The following is an 18,605-nucleotide window of genomic DNA, read 5'->3' on the forward strand; positions in this document are numbered from 1 at the left end:
ATTTTAAACTTTCAGTCAAAGCTTTGTCAAGCCAACATCAATAACTTTCTCTTTTCCTTCTCAGTGCCCTTTTGCCTGTCGGGGCTGTCTACCTTTTGAGAGGTTTGACTTAGTGCACTTAGTAATAGTGCTTTAAACTAGAAAATTCTCACTAGAATTAAAATGGCTCGCATCAGTTTTGTGGTGTGTGCCACAATATCGGGGGAAGCCTTGTTGACTTGCATGCATTCTAGAGATACAGTAGGATAGAGCAGAGTGAATCCCTTGTGAGTGGATCTGTGATGACTCATAGCACGCTTCAGTTGATAAGCATATTTATCTTGTATAAAGTGATGAAAGTGAAATGAATATCATTGCATTTGCCTCGGCAGCTTAACATGTCGTGTTGGTGGTCGCTGAAAAAAATTTAAATCGAGGAAAAAACCCTGGTATTGTTCCTTCCTCTTTTTTCCGTGACCCTATACAAACAGACCTGCAGTCCACAGGTATAAAAAATAGGGATACACCGATACCACATTTTCTCTTACGATCCGATTCCAATATTGGAAATCTCAGTCAAATACCAGTGTTGTTCTTTTGCATAATCAGTTTAGAATATCTTTACATTATTGTGTGGAACTAATTGGGTGTCCTGTTTAATATGTAAAGAAACACAAACCTCTAACTACTCAATATAAATGTATAGCTTATTAAGAAACACGTTGTTAACTAGTATACTAGATAATGTAGCAGCAAAAGTAACAGTAATTCCAGTATAAATCATCAGTAGAAAAGAAGCTGTTGTATCTGGAAACTTGTATCTGGACTTTAAAGGATTCTGATCTCTTTTTGGTAAAACTTAGTTGTAAGATATCAGCTCACTTTGGAACACATTCAACTTAAATATTATTAAAAAAATTTAAATAAATGATAATAATAATAATATATTATAATTGTAATATATAGTAGTATATCTCAATTGTGCACCATTAACTTTTAAACCCTCCCACTTTTATTTTGATATGTGTGTCAAAAGTGTGTCTCTTTGTAGAAATGTTCACAGTTGTTTAATTCGCTTCGTATTCCAATTCTGGTAAAAAAAAAGCCACAGCATTTTGTGATTCACAGGGCTATCGCACATCTTCAATTGGCTTCGAATAAAATGCATGAGTCATATGAACTACTTTAATTGTGTTTTAATGGTTCTTTTATGTCATTTTTTGAGCTTGACAGTAACGAACATGACTAACACAAAGTATCAGAGTTTGATCAGGCCCAATCTGTCTAAAAGCTTCAGTATCGGAGCCAATAACGATCCAGGTATATGATCAGTGCATCCATAGTAAAAAAGGGTATATTCAAAAGAGTATATATTCTCTAAAAGAGCTCACACTTTGGCGAGCACCGCGGTTGATCTGTATGTGGATATGGGAGCTTTTCCGCCAACTCAGTCCCCACGGCACTCCCATCCTCCATCGGTCGCAGCATCATAGGGTGTGCTTCTGCTTTCGGAAGCGGACTAATCTTCTGAGCTCCCGCTCTCGGGTGGTAGAGCTCAGGATGAGGCAGACGCTGAGTTGGCAGCCGTGCTTGCCTGGGCGGCTGTGAACATCGGGCTTGAGTGGAACCCTCTGCCCTACCCTGAGTGGTCGTGGCTGGATGATATGTTTCTGGGCTCCTTCTTCCTGGAAGTGCACGAGGAGCTCACGAAACCATAGAATGTGCCTTTCTCTGCCCATACATGCTACGCAGGCTCGTCCACCCTAACTACCCTTGAATTCGGAGCGGCTACGGGATATGTTGAGCTTATGCAGGAACTATGTACCATGACCGACCTCACTCTATGGGCAATGAAAGTCACAGCACACACCCTGGGCCAGACAATGTCCACCTTGGTGGTCCAAGAGCGGCACCTGTGGCTAAACCTTGCAGAGATGCGTGACACCGAGAAGGTCCGCTTTCTTGATGCGCCCATCTCCCAAGGGGGGCTCTTTGGCGATACTGTCAAGGACTTTGCCATCAGTTCTCGAGGGTGAAGAAACAGATGGAGGCCATCAAAAACATCCTGCCATAGTGCGACTCAGCCACCTACAGGCCTCCGTAGTCCCGCACCCCTTCTGCCTCTCGCTAGTGCCATCCTCCTGAAGTGTCGCCCCCGGCTCCTCCACCATCGGAGCCCACACGCCAGGCCTCTGAGAAGAAGATCCTCTGGCAAGAAGGTGGCACCGCCTGCCCATAATCCGGCTGCCAAGAACCCTGGATGGGCTTCGAAGCGGCCCTGAGACAGGCGAACCAGGGATGTGGCGACTGACTTTGACTGACCTGACCCAGGTGAGTTTACAGGCCCCACTCCCACCCCGGGGCCAGCACGAGGTGAGTACCCTCGCAACATTGTTGGGTGCCTTCCGAACCCTGAAAACATTTGGCAATAAAAGAGCAGTTTCCTCATTCCCTGGGTCATTCACCAATGCTCAGCCTTTCCGACCCTCGTGCTCCAGACGGCCATGCGCTGAAAGTCTTTCTGGTCAACGAGCGGGACGCGAGTATCTCGCGTTCCCTTGTTCTCCATCGAAAGAAAGCCGGTAAACGGGTAAATGCGCTGTGGCTCACCCGCCCCAGCCACTGGCCACCATTGCTGGCTCACTGGGCAGCATGCCTCCCCCGGACGATCTTGCCGGTGGGGCTTCTGCTCTGCCAAGTGTTATGGGGTAACAACAGGCAGGCCGGGCAGCCGGTCGGGGTGATAATGTGTGCTGTCTTGTCCACAACAGTTCCCCACAACTGGTGAACCCTGGACTCCTCTTTAACTTCTTAAGCACTGTTCATTGATGAACTCAGGAAAAGAGCATTGCTGCCAGGTCCAGTACTCGTGGTTTTCCCCTTTAATGCCCCTAACTCACTGGAAGGTCATGACTTGATCAAGCTCTCGCTGCGAGGCACGCAGCAGCTTGCCTGTGTCCGCTCCGCCGTATCCCATGACACAGTTCAGTGTCTGCAGCATTTCATATAGAAACCCCTAGTGTCAATACATTGACACAGCTTCGAGTGAGTGACAGAGAGGGAACATCTTGGTTACTGATGTAACCTCTGTTCCCTGATGGAGAGAACAAGACGTTGTGTCTCTCCTGCTGCAGCGCTGAACCGACCGCTGACATGGCCAGGACTCTCTCTTGGCTATTCAGCACAAATCTGAATGAGTGGTGCACACCATCTCCTTTCATACCCAAATGTCCAGCACGGAGAGTGACATGCAAATTCCACTCGACAATTTTCAATGGCCTTTTCTGAATAAAGCAAAGTTGATTGGGTCTCTCAAGAGCAAAACCCTATTGTCACTACATCGACACAACGTCTCATTGCCTCCATCAGGGAACAGAGGTTACATCAGTAACCAAGACATTTTACATCATGGGATAGAAAAAATGTGCAAAGGGCCAAGTTGAAAATCTTTTGTTTGTTCTCTGCTCAGCAAAAATACAGGGTTAATATAAAAAAATTTATTCAGTCCACTTCACACCACATGCCACAGAGATAACTTTGCCAAGCTAATTGTGAGCATACCTCACTAGTGGCAGCCTGCGTTTATCTCTCCACCAGAGAATGCTAAAAAATGTTATGATGTGTCTGATAAATCAAAAAAGAATTGGACCATTTACAAACTGCATGACACTGTCTTCTCTTTTCAGTCCCCTGCCCTGAATAAATGAGGAATTTATTCAGACACAACTTTGTCCTCAGAGGCCACACACAACACTTCCATTTCTCAACCCTTCCATCATTTTTACCAAGATTCTTTGGCTATTCCATCATTCCTTTTAGCCTTTCTCTCATTTACTCACTCTGTGCAGTTTTTTTTTTTTTTTGCCTGTCACTTTCGAAACCCCAAGTACACAAGAATGATGGTTTCACTGAGTTAGAAAAGGAGGATTTCACAAACATCATCACCCATACACTCACCAAAAATACATACAAGCAAACAATTAAACATCCCTATGTGTGTGCGAGCTTTGCTCAATGAGCATGGCTTTACAATTAGGCATTTTCATGTCACATCTTTTTTTTTGTGAAGAGCTGGGCTGCATTGCTATAATTACAACATAAACAGACATCACCCTCAAACGTAATAGATAAGGGCAGGAAGATAAAGTTATCCTTGGGCTGCTAACAACACAGCCATTTGATCGCTCGGTTCCTCGCAGGAAGAGTAGGCGAATATGATGTGGCTGCTTGTGGAATGGATATATTTAGCCCGATGAAATGTTAATGTGTGCACAGTCTGGAGTGTAATGAGTTAAGGTGGAAGGAGATGAGAGGCCCGAACAGCGGGAAACTTTCCGTCCGCCTCCAGAGTTGATGTAACTCAGTTAAGCAAAATAGGTTTATCTAATCGCCAAAGGAGGAAATAAAATTTGGCTCAAAGACTCAGTGAAATTAAAGTTAGACCTTCATGCAACCAGGGAGAGGAGAAACACCCACAGGCCAACCGCTGTTCTGTGTTCCTTTGTCAAAAAGTGCACAGTATATAAATGTATAACTCACCACTGCTGCAATGGAGTTTATAATAAATGTTGGGGTTTATAATAAATCTGTTGAGGGAGTGATAGCAAATTTGTCCTTTTTCTCTCTTCGGACTGTCACAAAAAAAGAAAGTAATAATATTTTTGAAAGTCATGGAAACATCAACATTTATTTTTATATATATTTTAAATATGGATCTAATATTTGCTGTGGTCACCCATTCATCGCTATAGAGATTTATCCCACCAGGGGCTGACTTGGAAGAGATATTTAACCTAGAATCCGGCCCAAAAGTTGATGGGGGGCACCAGGAAAAGTCCTGGTTCTCCCTATGGCCAGTCCGCCCCTTTATCCCACTATTGCTTACTTCTATGTACCAAACTCAGAAATGAGAAAAAGGTCTGTTAAGACTAGACTATGCATTTATGAAAATGCATGGTGCATTGATTAATTCTTCCGTTAGTCAATGCGTTTGGTCTGTGTCGGCTGTTTTACATGTGCATCATTATATATCATTATAGTGTGGACATTCTGCAGTCACATTCTCTTTTAGCGGAAACAATCTAATAAATAATCTTTCACAATTTACTTTTTCCACATTTACTTTCCCAAAGTTGTATACCTTCAGAATACTTGGTATAAGATGCATGAGTCACATGGACTACTTTTGTGATACTTTTAGGTCCTTTCTTAAGCTTTAAAGTGAGTCACTATCAACCGCCATTGTATTAAATCAACGGTGCAAGATGTTCTTTAAACTTTTTTTCTCTGCATAAGAAAGAAGTTTGTACAGGTTTAGAAAAACACAAGGGTGAGTAAAATTATAACATAAATGTAATTTTTCTTTATTGCATATAAGTTTCTTTAATGCATTGTTAAACAGCAAAGATAGCTAATGCTAAAAGGAGTTATTTACATGATATAAACATTGGTGCTCGCATCCTCACACCATTATAAATAAGGGTGTTTGGTATGCTATATTGAGATGGGAACCGTAAAAGTGCCCTCATTCTCACACCATTATATGTAAGGTATTTGGTACTGATGAATTTAGAAGGGAACCATTAAAGTGCCATTATTCTCACATCATTATATGTAAGGGAATTTAGGGTCCTGAAATATGTGAACTATGAACTAAATTAAATTGTCCTTATACTACATTTTTATGTAATGAAATATATAATGGAATTAGTCGCATTTGACAACCATTATAAATGAGATAATTGACAAATAACTAGATTATTTGTCTGAATAAAATTCTCCACCATTAAAATCATAATACAACATCTCGTTTTATCTGCTCACAATTTCAACTGTAAGGAATTATCTTTAATAAGTGAATTATTATTAATTCTCTTATGGGAGTAATATTATTCTCATGGCTTATTGAAAATATTATCACACGTATTTAGGTACAGATTTGAAGCTAAATCTTTTAGAAACAGGGATGAGATTATTTATCAAAATATACCACAGTAAAATCATATTTTAATGCAGACAAACTTTATTGCTATTCTAAACATAAATCTAATCTAACACATAAATACATGAGACAGGTTGGTGAGAAGAGTGACAGAATGTGACATAAATGATCAATACAGTGAAAATTAACTTTATGGAGTCTGTTGACAATGCCTTAAGAACCATTTAACCTTATTTGAGTCTACATCGATTTGCTATCGGATTACCCGAAGTATTTAACTAATACACCAGCACTTTGAGCACAATATTGGAGGTGTACTTGCGTGTCGTGGTGTTTTCTTGTGTTCTTTGTGCTGCTTGGTTCGTTCTGTCAATGTTTTGTACCTCTGAAGATCGGATAGTTATTGTCTGTATGAATGATGAGGTTGGATTTGAGGCGAGGCCTTCTCTGAACCATAGAGAGTGAGGGGCTTCCTCCGGACTTTGAGTCCCGAGCTTCCTTGGACCTCACGTGGCATGGATCTGGTTCCGAAGAGATCCAGAGAAGACCACGAGAGAAGAGCCAGAGCAGAGAGTGCAGAAGGGAAGAGACAATGAGAGAGAAGACAAGACAAGACAAGAGAAGAGAAGAGAAGAGAAGAGAAGAGAAGAGAAGAGAAGAGAAGAGAAGAGAAGAGAAAAGAGAGTTCTTCCTGTTTGGAAACATTTGAACTGACATTGGCCGCATCCCCAAAGGTGTCCTGTGCCAATCAGAAGTGATTTTTCAGAGTCACATGGTCGCCTGGGCTGTCCTTTCCAACAGTTGATTTTATGGTTCTTTGTTTCAGATACTTTTACAAAATTCCCGCTCCAAATATTTTATATCTTGCAAATGGTACAAGAGGCATGACATTCGTTGTCATTGGCTTTCTCTTTATACGCCAACAAATGTTTACATACTAAACATGACATTCTTTCATTAATATTGTACATGTAGGTAACAAAATATGAAAATCCCTAGTTACAAATCATACTCGTTAATTCCTTGGTTATACAACATGGATAAAATATTACACACATTTTAAAGAGGTACATCAGGCAATAATCATTAATTTGTCAGTTATACAAGTTACCACAGTTCAAAGCAATTGTCAGAATTACCTAGCAAGACTAGGTATTGTATAAATCGTGGATTTAAATGCATTTTGTACATTTTACAAGCTTAAATCGGTAAAGTACTATGACTTTGTGTAGAATGTTCCTGGATTAAGATGAAATGTGTTAGTTTTAGAGTCGTGCAAATCTGATGTTTTTTTGGAAACATTTCAAGGAAAAGTCTGCTTTAACTCTGTGTGGAAGTTCAGAAGGTCATGCTGAGTGGGCCTTGCTGACCAATGCTTATTTTGAATTATGGTGTTTAGATTGTCTTAACCAATTTATTGTCCAAAGACAGGCCTTCAGTATGAATGTTGATGCTTGGTCAATTCATTTATGATGTTGACGAATTCCAGGATTAAAAAGGTTGGGTTTTTCCTAGATTCAAATCATGTCGTTTCAATTCTTCTGCATGTGTAATACTACATTAATTTACTTTATGGTACATCATATTCCCTTTTCAAGCCTTTGCAGCAATTATTTTGGCATGTCTATCACCTTTTAAAATGCCTTAATGAGAAGGATAGATGAATTATGGGGAGTAGATCCATTTTAATGTCTTATGCCTCCATTATATATATTTTATTTCTCAGAATATATTTTAAGTTTTATATTAGATAATTATAAAAGCCTCACACCATTCATCAATTGCTTTCAGTGATTCCATTATCTCTAATATTAATTAACTAACTTGCTTTCATTTTCATAACGTCATGTCTTGGCCAGTCGTTTAGAGGTGCAGTGTCTCTTCAGATTTCCATTGTGGCTGCTGTACTGGAAGAGCATGTGTGCAGACATTGTGGGTGCAGATGCACGCAGCAGGGGCCAGGGTTTCTTGCGTGACTTCCTCTTTCCTCTGTAAGATTGTGTATGTATGGTTGCAGATGTGCACAGCAGGCCTCCTCCACTGTATTGAACTTTCCTGCGCGTCAGGCAAAGGAAGGGTGAATTTTTGAATTTCATTTTAAGCGCAGCTTTTCAAAGAGTTCATTAAGCACAAGAGTATGCCAGTGTGTGTCCAGAGAGGAAATGAAAAAAATAAAAAGGGAATTGAGAGCATTTTAAAAAAGCCTACATTAATCACGACTTGAACCCACTGTCACGCCCCCCCCTCCCCTGGTCTTGGGCCTGAGATTGTATGCCCCCCGCATACTTTAATCAGCATGAACACTGGCACAAGTAAAAGTAAAAAATTAGAGGGCTTAGTGTAGCGTGTGATTAGTAAGGCTTTCTACATACTGCCATTTCAACAAGTTGCAGGATAGTGTGTGATATTCACACTTTTATTTTAATTTCTTTGGCAGTGTAATAAAGCTTTCTTTCAGAGAACCTAAAAGGAGATATTTTGAAGAAAGTTTTCACTGTTTTTTCCATACAATAAATGCATTTAGTGACTACAGAATGTTAAGCTCCAAAAAAGAAAAAGAAAAAATGAATAAGTAAAAAAAAAAAACATATATATATATATATATATATATATATATATATATATATATATATATATATATATACACACACACACACACACACACACTACCTGTCAAAAGTTTTGAAACACCTGACTGAAATGTTTCTCATGATCTTAAAAATCTTTTGATCTGAAGGCGTATGCCTTCAATATATATATATATATATATAGTATTTTTTTGTTTTCTTACTTTTTTCTTTTTTTTTTTTTTTTCATTGATGACTTGGACCAAATAATAAAGAAAAGTAGCCAATAAGTGCCCAACACAGATGAGAACTCCTTCAATACTGTTTAAAAAGCATCCCAGGGTGATACCTCAAGAAGTTGACATTGAGAAAATGTCAAGAGTACATGTCTGCAAATTCTAGGCAAAGGATGAATACTTTGAATATGCTAAAATATAACACAGTTTTAATTTATTTTGGATTTTGTTTAGTCACAACATAATTCCCATAGTTCCATTTATGTTATTCCGTAGTATTGATGACTTTACTATTATAGTAATAATAATAGTAATATATATATATATATATATATATATATATATATATATATATATATATATATATATATATATATATATTTAAGTAATATCACACGAGCAAGAGTGCGGTATGGCCCTACATCAGCACTGCTGAGATTCGGCCGCAGGCAGAGTGCCATACAGTAGGTAATCACAGCAGTGCTGATATAGAGCCATATAGCACGATGGCGAGTGTGATATTGCTTATATACAACAGTTCAATAAACAAGTCAATTTAAAAAAATTAGGAAAAACCGAGCACAGTCATAAAAACGCAATTGTGCATGGAACTACTTTCTTACGCGACAGATCACAATCTACTGTTGCTGGTTCAAAACAAGTGACACGTCCAAGCCTTCATTAGTAATTCAAAAATGTCACTTCTAACTTTTTAGTTACAAGTCATTGGATAAACAAGGATAGACGGATGGATGTGTGTGTGTGTGTGTTGTCAGAGAGCGAGAGCGTGTGCGATCACCTGTTGCCACACCCAAGCAGAGATGCTGTCAGCTTTCTGAAGGTCAGCTTTCTCAGTGGAAAATAGATGTCCCAGCAGGGGTATTCCTCCCTATTTTGCAGTAGCCGGTGCGCAAGAGTCATTCACTATAGAAACAGCGATGTTCTCCAACATTTTAAACAGTATGTATCCAGTGTGGAAACTCAGATAAAAGGTAAGCACCTTGAGCTCTGTAATAAATCAGTTGTGTCTCTCAGCTGTGATGAGCCTTAATCCTGAAGTTGTCAGTTTAAAGCTGTTTAAAGCTATTTCCTAGCTGTGGTAATGTATTAGTAGTATGAAAAATGACGGAGCGCTGTTCTATGTAAACAATGACTAACGTATTCACTTTACGTCATCAAATGGCTCATATTACACACAAAATGTATCTTTTGCCACCACCTGCTGGCTAACATGTGTAAGGATTGGGAGTGTTACTTTTGTATTCAACTACAGATTACAGAATACATGCTGTAAAATGTAATTTGTAACATATTCTGTTAGATTACTCAAGGTCAGTAACTTATTCTAAATACTTTGGATTATTTCTTCAGCACTGGGAGATTTTTTTTCACTTGTTTTGACTATAAAAACTCAAAACAAGTCAAAACACACATGTTAAAAATAGGTCCCCCTCGTGCCGCCAAAACAGCGCTAACCTGCATCTCAGAATAGCATTTGTACAGAGCAGTTCTCTGAGTTACCATAGACTTTGTCATTTTGAACCAGTCTGACCATTCTCTGTTGACCTCTCTTATCAACAAGGTGTTTCCATCCACAGAACTGCCCCTCACTGGATGTTTTTTTGTTGTTTTTGTTGTTTTTGGTACCATTCAGAGTAAATTCTAGAGACTGTTGTGTGTGCAAATCCCAGTAGATCAGCAGATACAGAAACACTCAAACCAGCCCATCTGTCACCAACAATCATCCATGTGATTATCTAATAGATTGAACAGTTTTTATCCTCAGTCAAATCTGTCTCTATAACCTAAAATAGATGCCTAAATTATTCCTTAATTCTTAACAGAAATGATCACCATGGGATGACAGTGTTGACATGTTGAAACTATGACCGCAGAGACTATAACATTGTTTAAAATAAAAAAATATATATATCGACCGCGTGTCCTACTGTAGCATCCACCACAAGCAGGAAGTTGGAATAGGGTATTCAGAGATATACCTGACCATTACATTGTCTGATTTATTCAGGATTATATATACAATCTAATTAGAATGACACAACTTTGATAGGCAGTTTTATATGGAAAATATAAATATGTATGTAGGACATACAAAACTATATACAGCTCATACAGCTTTGTGATATAAAGGGCAATTAAATAATTACATAAATACATTTTTGGGTGAACTATTTCTTTAAGCATTTTCTTTAGTTTGCAGGGAGTGTATCTCGGTCTATCTTTCTTTCTCTCTCCCCTCAGCTTCCTCCCCACCTGGCCTCGCTCCTCACTCTTTTACGTGTGTTGGGTGATGTATATTTTGTTCTGGAATGGGAGGAAAGTTGCCTATAGGGGGAAATCCAGCAGCACTCTGACATTTCTGTGTGTGATGATAACTGAGCAAACATCTCAACTTCTGGCAGGCCTTTATTCACTCTCTCTCTCTCTCTCTGTGTGTGTTGCATGCTGGGAGTTAGTGAAAGTGGTGGTGAGAGCTGCTGTGTGAGTGGTGAGAGTTTCTTAATTCTTTTTCCTATTTACATTTTCTTTTCTTTCCAGGAAATACGTGGTTTAGAAAGCAAATTGTAAATTAGTTATGTATTGTGATTGTGTGGTAGAATGACGTCTCTTGATGAGATGCCAACATTATCAACATATTTCAGGTGTGTTCATGAGGATAATGCCATAGCGGAGGATGTGTTAATTAAGGTTGGGGTTCAGATTGGTCATGAGAACATTGTATCTGCATCACGCAAGAATCAGGCTGGCGTTGTTTTTTTGAAGGAACAAAATTATTTAATCTTTTAATAGTAACTGGCCTTACTGTGAGAGATGCTTTTGTTCAACTTTCTCCGCTGTATACATCGACAACAAAGGTAACAATTTCAAATATCCTACCTTTTGTATCCAATGACGTTGGGAAAGTTGTAAGTCCCTTTAAAACTGTTGCGCTTGGATGTAAACATCCGGCTCTGAAGCATGTCTTTTAGACAGTATGTGTACATGTGGCTAGAATCGCCTGAGAATACACTGGATATTAATTTTCGTGTGAAACATGATGGAAGATTATATATGGTGTATGCAACTACTGGCAGCATAAGATGTTTCAAGTGTAGAGACATCAGACACAAGTGTCTTACGTGTCCACATAAGAAAACAGGTACTGCGGTAGGATCGGAGGATGAGGTCACAAATAATAGCGTTGATCTGGTTGATGAGGTTGTTCCACTTGCTGAGGTGAGTGATGATAATTCAGTTGCTGTGTTACTGGCTGTTGACACTGCAAATGATGATGCTGTAGCTTATGTGGTCTAAGATTAAGATAGAGTTAGTTTCTGATGTTAATACTGATGAAGATGAAGAAGTAGCAAGTACTAGTGGTACTAAACAGTTGGAAAGTGCAAATTATGGAATTAAAAAATCGTATCCAGCCGTCTTGAATAATGAGAAAATGGATGTGGAGGAGGAGCAGTCTGATGATACTGAGTCACAAGTTTCTATGTGTGAAAATGATGGGAGTTGTATTTAACATATCTCAGGCAATTTATTCGGGATATTTCAACAAAGATTCTTTGTATAGTCTGGAACAAATTAATAGTTTTCTGGATGAAACGTATGGTAAACAAATTAACATAAATGACTTTTTCTCTGATGTAGACAAATTTGTTCAATCTGTTATTTTTTGTCAGAGGACTGTTGGAGTTGAGGAACTTAGTGAGAAGAAGCGTTTTCGGCTGAAAAAGCATCTTACCACCAACTTATGCACCAACAGTGGTACAGGAACGCCTACATTTTTTAAATATACTTAATGAGAGTCTTAAAAAGTGTTCTAGTGAAGGATGTGTTGTCATTGCTGGAGACTGGAACTGCACTATAAATTTTACTATAGACCATAATACTGAGGAACCTCATATACAGTCCTCAAGTGCATTTTCAAAACTAATAAAATAATTCCAGCTCTTAGATATGTGGAGAATTAAACACCCTAATGATAGACAGTATACATGGATTAAGTGCTGCCCGATTAGATTTTACGTGTCAAAATATTTTAATAGTAGAGTAATTGAATGTTGCATTTGTCCTGTAGGTTTTTCTGATCATCATTTAATCATTATGACAATGACCATGTCAAATGTACCTAAAAAAATCGGTTCACTGGCGTTTTAATGTGAAATTGTTGCAGGATGCTGCATTTTGTGGTCATTTTGTTTTCTTTTGGGAAAAAAAAAAAAAAAAAAACTTGAAACAATGGTGGGATGTAAGAAAGACTTAAATAAAAAAAAAAAATGTCAGCAGTATACAGCTAACTGTAGTAGTAGAATAAAGAATGTGATTGAATCACTTGAAAAGCATTTAATTCAATGGAAGTGCAGTTGGTTGATGCAAATAATTCTGTATTGTACAATGATTTGCCAAAGAAAAAGAGAGAGCTAAGTCTCCCTAAATTATAAAGTAAAGGGAGCTTTGATAAGGTCCTGTTTCATGTCTTTAGCAAAAATTTATGTCCCAACTTCTTTTTTTTTAAACCTGGAATAAAGGTGGCCTTGTCTTAAACTCCCTGATGGGAGGATAACATCTAAGACTATAGAAATGAGAAACCATGCTGTGGATTTTTATTCAAGTCTTTATGCTGCAGAAAACTGTATGACAGCTTCTTCAGGGTCTTCCTCAGCTGGACTCTGATTCTAAAACTGTCTTGGAGTATAACATTTAAGGAAATTACTGCTGCTGTGGGACAACTCAGTTCAGGACGATCTGATGACCTGGAATAGATGGACTGCCAGCAGACTTTTATAAAAGGTTTTGGAACTGCATTGGACACGATTATTTTAATGTTTTATGTGAGTCTATAAGAGATGGTGTTTTACCTACTACCTGTCAGTATGCTGTTTTATCATTATTGCCAAAAAAGGGTGATTTAGCATTTTTAAAAAACTGGTATCCTGTTGCCCTTCTTACAACAGAATATATTTTTTTTTCAAAATGTCTGGAAAATATATTAAAACATTACTTGGGTTTGGTTGTACACAAGATTAATTGCCCTGGATCAAGAGACGGCTTTTGATCGTGTTGATCACAATTATCTTTTTAACGTATTAAAGGTTTTTGGTTTTGGTGAAACAGTTTTAAATTTGATACAGTTATTATATAATGGTGCATCATGTTTGGTTAAGGTAGGGGGCGCTTTGAGTCGGCCAATTCCTATTCTAAGGGGCATTAGGCAAGGCTGTCCACTGTCTGGTCAACTATATAGTTTAGCAATTGAGCCGCTGCTTTTTAAACTTTGAGAAAGTTTGCCCGGTTTTGATGTGCCTGGTTTTTCTTTAGACTCAAGGATTTCTCTTTCTGCTTATGCTAATGATATCACAGTTTTTGTAAATCACACTGAGGATATTAAGTGTTTATCTGAGGTACTCAATCTTTATGAGAAAGCTTCATAAGCTAAAATGAACTGGGCTAAAAGTGAAGCTTTTGGGGCAGGTAAAGGGTAGTTTGAGAGTCTCCCAAAGTTACCTGGGGACCTTAAGTGGGGTAGAGAGGGACATAAATTGTTGGGAGTTTTTTGGGGGTCAAATTAATTTAAAAAGCTAAATTGGGAGGTTATAGTGGAGAAAGTGTGCAGCAAGTTGTCTAAATGGAAATGGTTGCTACCTCAGTTGTCCTATAGGGGAAGGATTTTAGTGACCAATAATGTGGTTGCATCTACTCTGTGGCACAAAATAACCGTGTTACAGCCACCTGTTGGACTTATTGAGGAAATTCAAAGGAAACTTGTGAATTTCTTTTGGTCTGGACAACACTGGATTTGTGCTGCTGCTTTATACCTTCCTGTTCAAGAGGGAGGTGAAGGATTGTTAGACATTAGATCCAGAATTATGGCTTTCCGGTTAAAAGCCGCTCAGAGACTGTTGTATCACACGGATGTATCATGGCAAGAGACAGCTTCTGCTCTTCTCAGGCGGGTCAGAAGTATGGGGTTGGACAAACACTTGTTCTTAATGGAGCTCCAGAATGATGATCGTGTGAATCTTACATCCTTCTATAAGTAAGTTCTGGAGGCATGGAAGGTGTTTACTATTTCGCGTTCATCAGATACACATGCTGGATTATGGCTTTTTGAAGAGCCACTTTTTCTTAATGACTTTCTACCTTCAAGACTTATGTCTGGTCCCAGTCTGCGTGCATGTCTAACTGCTGCTGGATGCACAAAGTTGGGACATATTTTGACCATAAGCTCAGAGGAATTGAGTAAAAGGACTGGGGTGAGATTCTACTACTGAAATATTCAACTCTCTGCATGTGGATCATAAGACTTTGGCAAATTACTCCATAGCAATTGATCAATGGAGAAAGGGGGTTCCTTATGTTTTCCCCTCTCTTAATGTAAATATTGCTGTGGGAGAATGGCAAGTTGACGATGTCTTTTGTCTTTTAAAACCCCTCAGCTTGGAGTTTTTGAGGAAGTAGGGAAAAAAGCCCTCTATATTTCTTGTGTAGAGGCATCTAATGCTAATCTTTTGAGTGGACTTCCTTCAAAAATATGGACTGATTTTTTTAGACCTATTTCTTCCCCTAGAGGCTGCTGGCGGTCCTTATACAAATGCCCAATTGATAAAAGAATGGGTGACCTTCAGTGGAGGATTGTACATGAGGCGATAGCCACAAACAGATATGTGATGCACATTGATCCTCCTGTAGGGGTCGGTTGTCCCTTTTGTAAGACACTGAAACGGTTTTTCATTTATTTGTACAGTGTGCTCGTTTAAATTATTTGTTTTAACTTTTATCTCAATGGTTTACTGAAATTGGTGAAGCTTTCTCTTTTGAAATGTTTATATATTGTCCAAAGTTTACAGGAAAAAGTCAGTTGATTTTATTGAATTGTTTTTCTGGTACAGCAAAACTTGCTATTTGGAAATCTAGAAAAAATAAGTTCTGAATGTGTTGAAGATCTTCAAAGGCTTGGTGGGGGCTCGGCTTAGAATAGAGCATGCCTATTATAAAATGGCTAAATGTGTAGACCTTTTCATGTACATTTGGGGGATAAATGAGGTACTTTGTACAGTAGATGATGATGATGATTTAATGTAAACCTGATGCTCTCAGAATCCTAGAGTTTATTTCTTTGTTCTAATCTCCTAATTTGAATAGATGAATACCAAACAATGTCAGACTAAATATTGTAAATTACTTGAGAACACTATGATAATACTTTATTTTTTTCACAAAATATAAAAAAATAGCTGGATGAAACCAAAATGTAGGGTCTGCCATAGCTCAGGTGTTCTGTCAACACCATTGACCCATTTCAACACACTCTAATCAGTGACGTTCACCTCTGTGGCAGAGGTTTGTGTCTACCTGCTGCCCTGCCCGTATATCCTCACCCTCTGACAGGACTGCTTGCCATCTCAGCCGAGTCTAACCTCCAGCCTGATGTGGCAGCTCTGAGAAAGTGATGCTGGGCAGACGGAGAGTCAGCCTCAGAAAATAAAAGGCTAAAAAAAATCAATAGCTAATTGCCAGGACAGGCCCCCAAGGAGGGCCGTCCAGACCCCAGCTCGGATTGATCTTGGCTGTAAAACGATTGGGCCGAGGGTGACACTAATGCCAGCAGGTAATTTGTAGCATAATGGTGTGATGTGTGTAACATTAGGATTTCCCAGCGCCAATGTCTTCCTCACAGAGCTCTCACAGGATGACCATTGCTCCCTGCTGCAGAGCGGCTTTTCAATCCCACAATGCCTCATTATCTGTCATTCGATCCCATGCTTTTCATGCCACATTGTATTGCAGTAACTGATGCTATTATCACTCTCCTAGATTGTTTCTCTCACTTCCAAATGTATTGTTTCTAATGCAATAATTTTAGTGAATTGGTTAAAAAAAAAATATTTAAACAGCATTCAAACTACACTTCACACTCCATTCAAATGCATCCATAAAACACCACACGTGGGAGAAACACAAGCTCATGCCAAAATATTTTGCATTCAAGGTTGGTGAATTCTAACCTGCAAATTTGGATGACAAATTTGGGTGACCAATAGAAGATCAAAAGGTCACACACTGACCTCTTGGCTCAATACAAAGAACATGTATTTCAAAGCTGCATATTTTTTATTATTGCATAAAATTAAGTAGACGGTAAAGTAATATTATTTTTTATTCATAATTTGTAGTGTGACATATCATGTCCATTGCTTTGTGTACAAAATTAATTTTGCACGCTAAGACTTGTGACTTCAACTTGACAAATCATTCACTGCACAGAACTCCCCTCTGAAGCAAAATATTTTCTATTATACAGTATATTACAATATAATTTTTTCTAAATATTTACAATATTTACTTAAATGTTTTTCTGGTATACTTAAATGCTGATGTTTTCAAGTTACATTGTATACACTTGGGTGTTTCTTTTTTTACTAGTTGTATTAAGTGTAAATTCATAGTTTTACATGTTCAAAGTTATCATTATTTATTAGTTACAAGTTCTATCATATTAAATAAATAAATGGTGTTATCTGCTGGTTATACTGTATATTTAAAAAGATAATGGCCCCTTAAATAGCTTCAATGCGATAAGCCACTTTTTGTTAGTTTCTTCTTTCATGCCTAACTGCTTTTGCAAATGTTTAGCTTGATTTTAACTACATTAAATTATGAGTAGCTTGTAGCTTGGAAGCTAACACTGATTATAAACTATTGCTAAAAAATCTGCCCTGAGCTAGATGCGTAAGGTAGGTTCGTCTAATTTTGAAGATAGTTTGATTTGAAGTAAAACTCAGGTTACTATTTGAAGGCATTCCAGATCATCAAACAAACCAATAAATGAACAACTGAAAAATGTAACATATATGGCTACCGGTAAGCTGTACCGACTGACTTGTTGATTGTCTCTCGCCTGCTGTGTGTCATTTTGTCCCAGTCTATCACCTTTTACTCAGTTTTACAAGCCAAGACACATAAACGCCCCATGAGAGATGATGTGGGTGCCATCTGCAGCCCACATAATCACAGCTGGATTGGATGCCATTAAGAGAGAGAGAGAGAGAGAGAGAGAGAGAGAGTGTGTGTGTGTGTGTGTGTGAGTGAGAGAGAGAGAGAGTGAGAGAGAGAGAGAGAGAGAGAGAGAGAGAAACAAAGTAGAATGATAGTATAGTCAATAAGAATCTGATCTTGCAGTTTACCGGTTCACTTTGTATTTTGATGTCAAAATGCAAAGCAGATTTGCCATTGCTTTGCCACCCCTTCTGTAAAAAAAAGAATAAATAATACAAGAAATCCTCTTAAACCAACCTAAACTGGTTTATTGGTCTTACTTAAGCGGGCGGCTCTTTTCCTGTCTGACCAGCTGAAAAGTGCCCAAAACACCTCTAAAACCATGCATCCTCTAAAAATAGACCAGTCTGACCAGGCTGTAAGACCAGAAAACCTGCTTAAGCAGAGCCTAAACTATTCTTCTTATTAAGCCATATTGAACCTAGCAGCTTAAAATAATAGCTATCTCAAATATTCTTGGTTTGTACTTGTTTTCTATCTTTCTCTTTTACTTACTATTTTCGATATCCTTCATTGTATTCTGCATTTGAATACATTTCTTGAATTCAGTGTAAATCACATCATCGCACTTGAGCTCGATGTGCTTGCCTGCATTATTTCAAAGCTAAATTGCATCATTATGCACCATTCAAATTCGACTTCCTTCCTTCATTCTTTCATTCACACTCTCCCCTCTGCTTGTTTATGGTCTTGGGGGTTGCAATGTTTCAAGATTCAGGGCAGTGAAAGGACAAGAGCTAGCTGCCCCAGACATGAGTGGCAGGTTGGCTGTGGGCCCCCTGAGGGGGTTCCGGTACATGCTTGCTTCTAATCTAT

General features: G+C 38.5%; 1 protein-coding gene across 1 annotated transcript in view; it reads left to right on the forward strand.

Annotated features, from left to right (window-relative positions):
• The window catches only part of LOC127623370 (cadherin-13-like), a 532,010-nt gene that overhangs the window by 286,310 nt on the left and 227,095 nt on the right, over positions 1-18,605 (forward strand). The gene's annotated exons all lie outside the window — the stretch shown is intronic.

This window comes from Xyrauchen texanus, chromosome 29, assembly GCF_025860055.1.
Source record: "Xyrauchen texanus isolate HMW12.3.18 chromosome 29, RBS_HiC_50CHRs, whole genome shotgun sequence".
NCBI lineage: Eukaryota > Metazoa > Chordata > Actinopteri > Cypriniformes > Catostomidae > Xyrauchen > Xyrauchen texanus.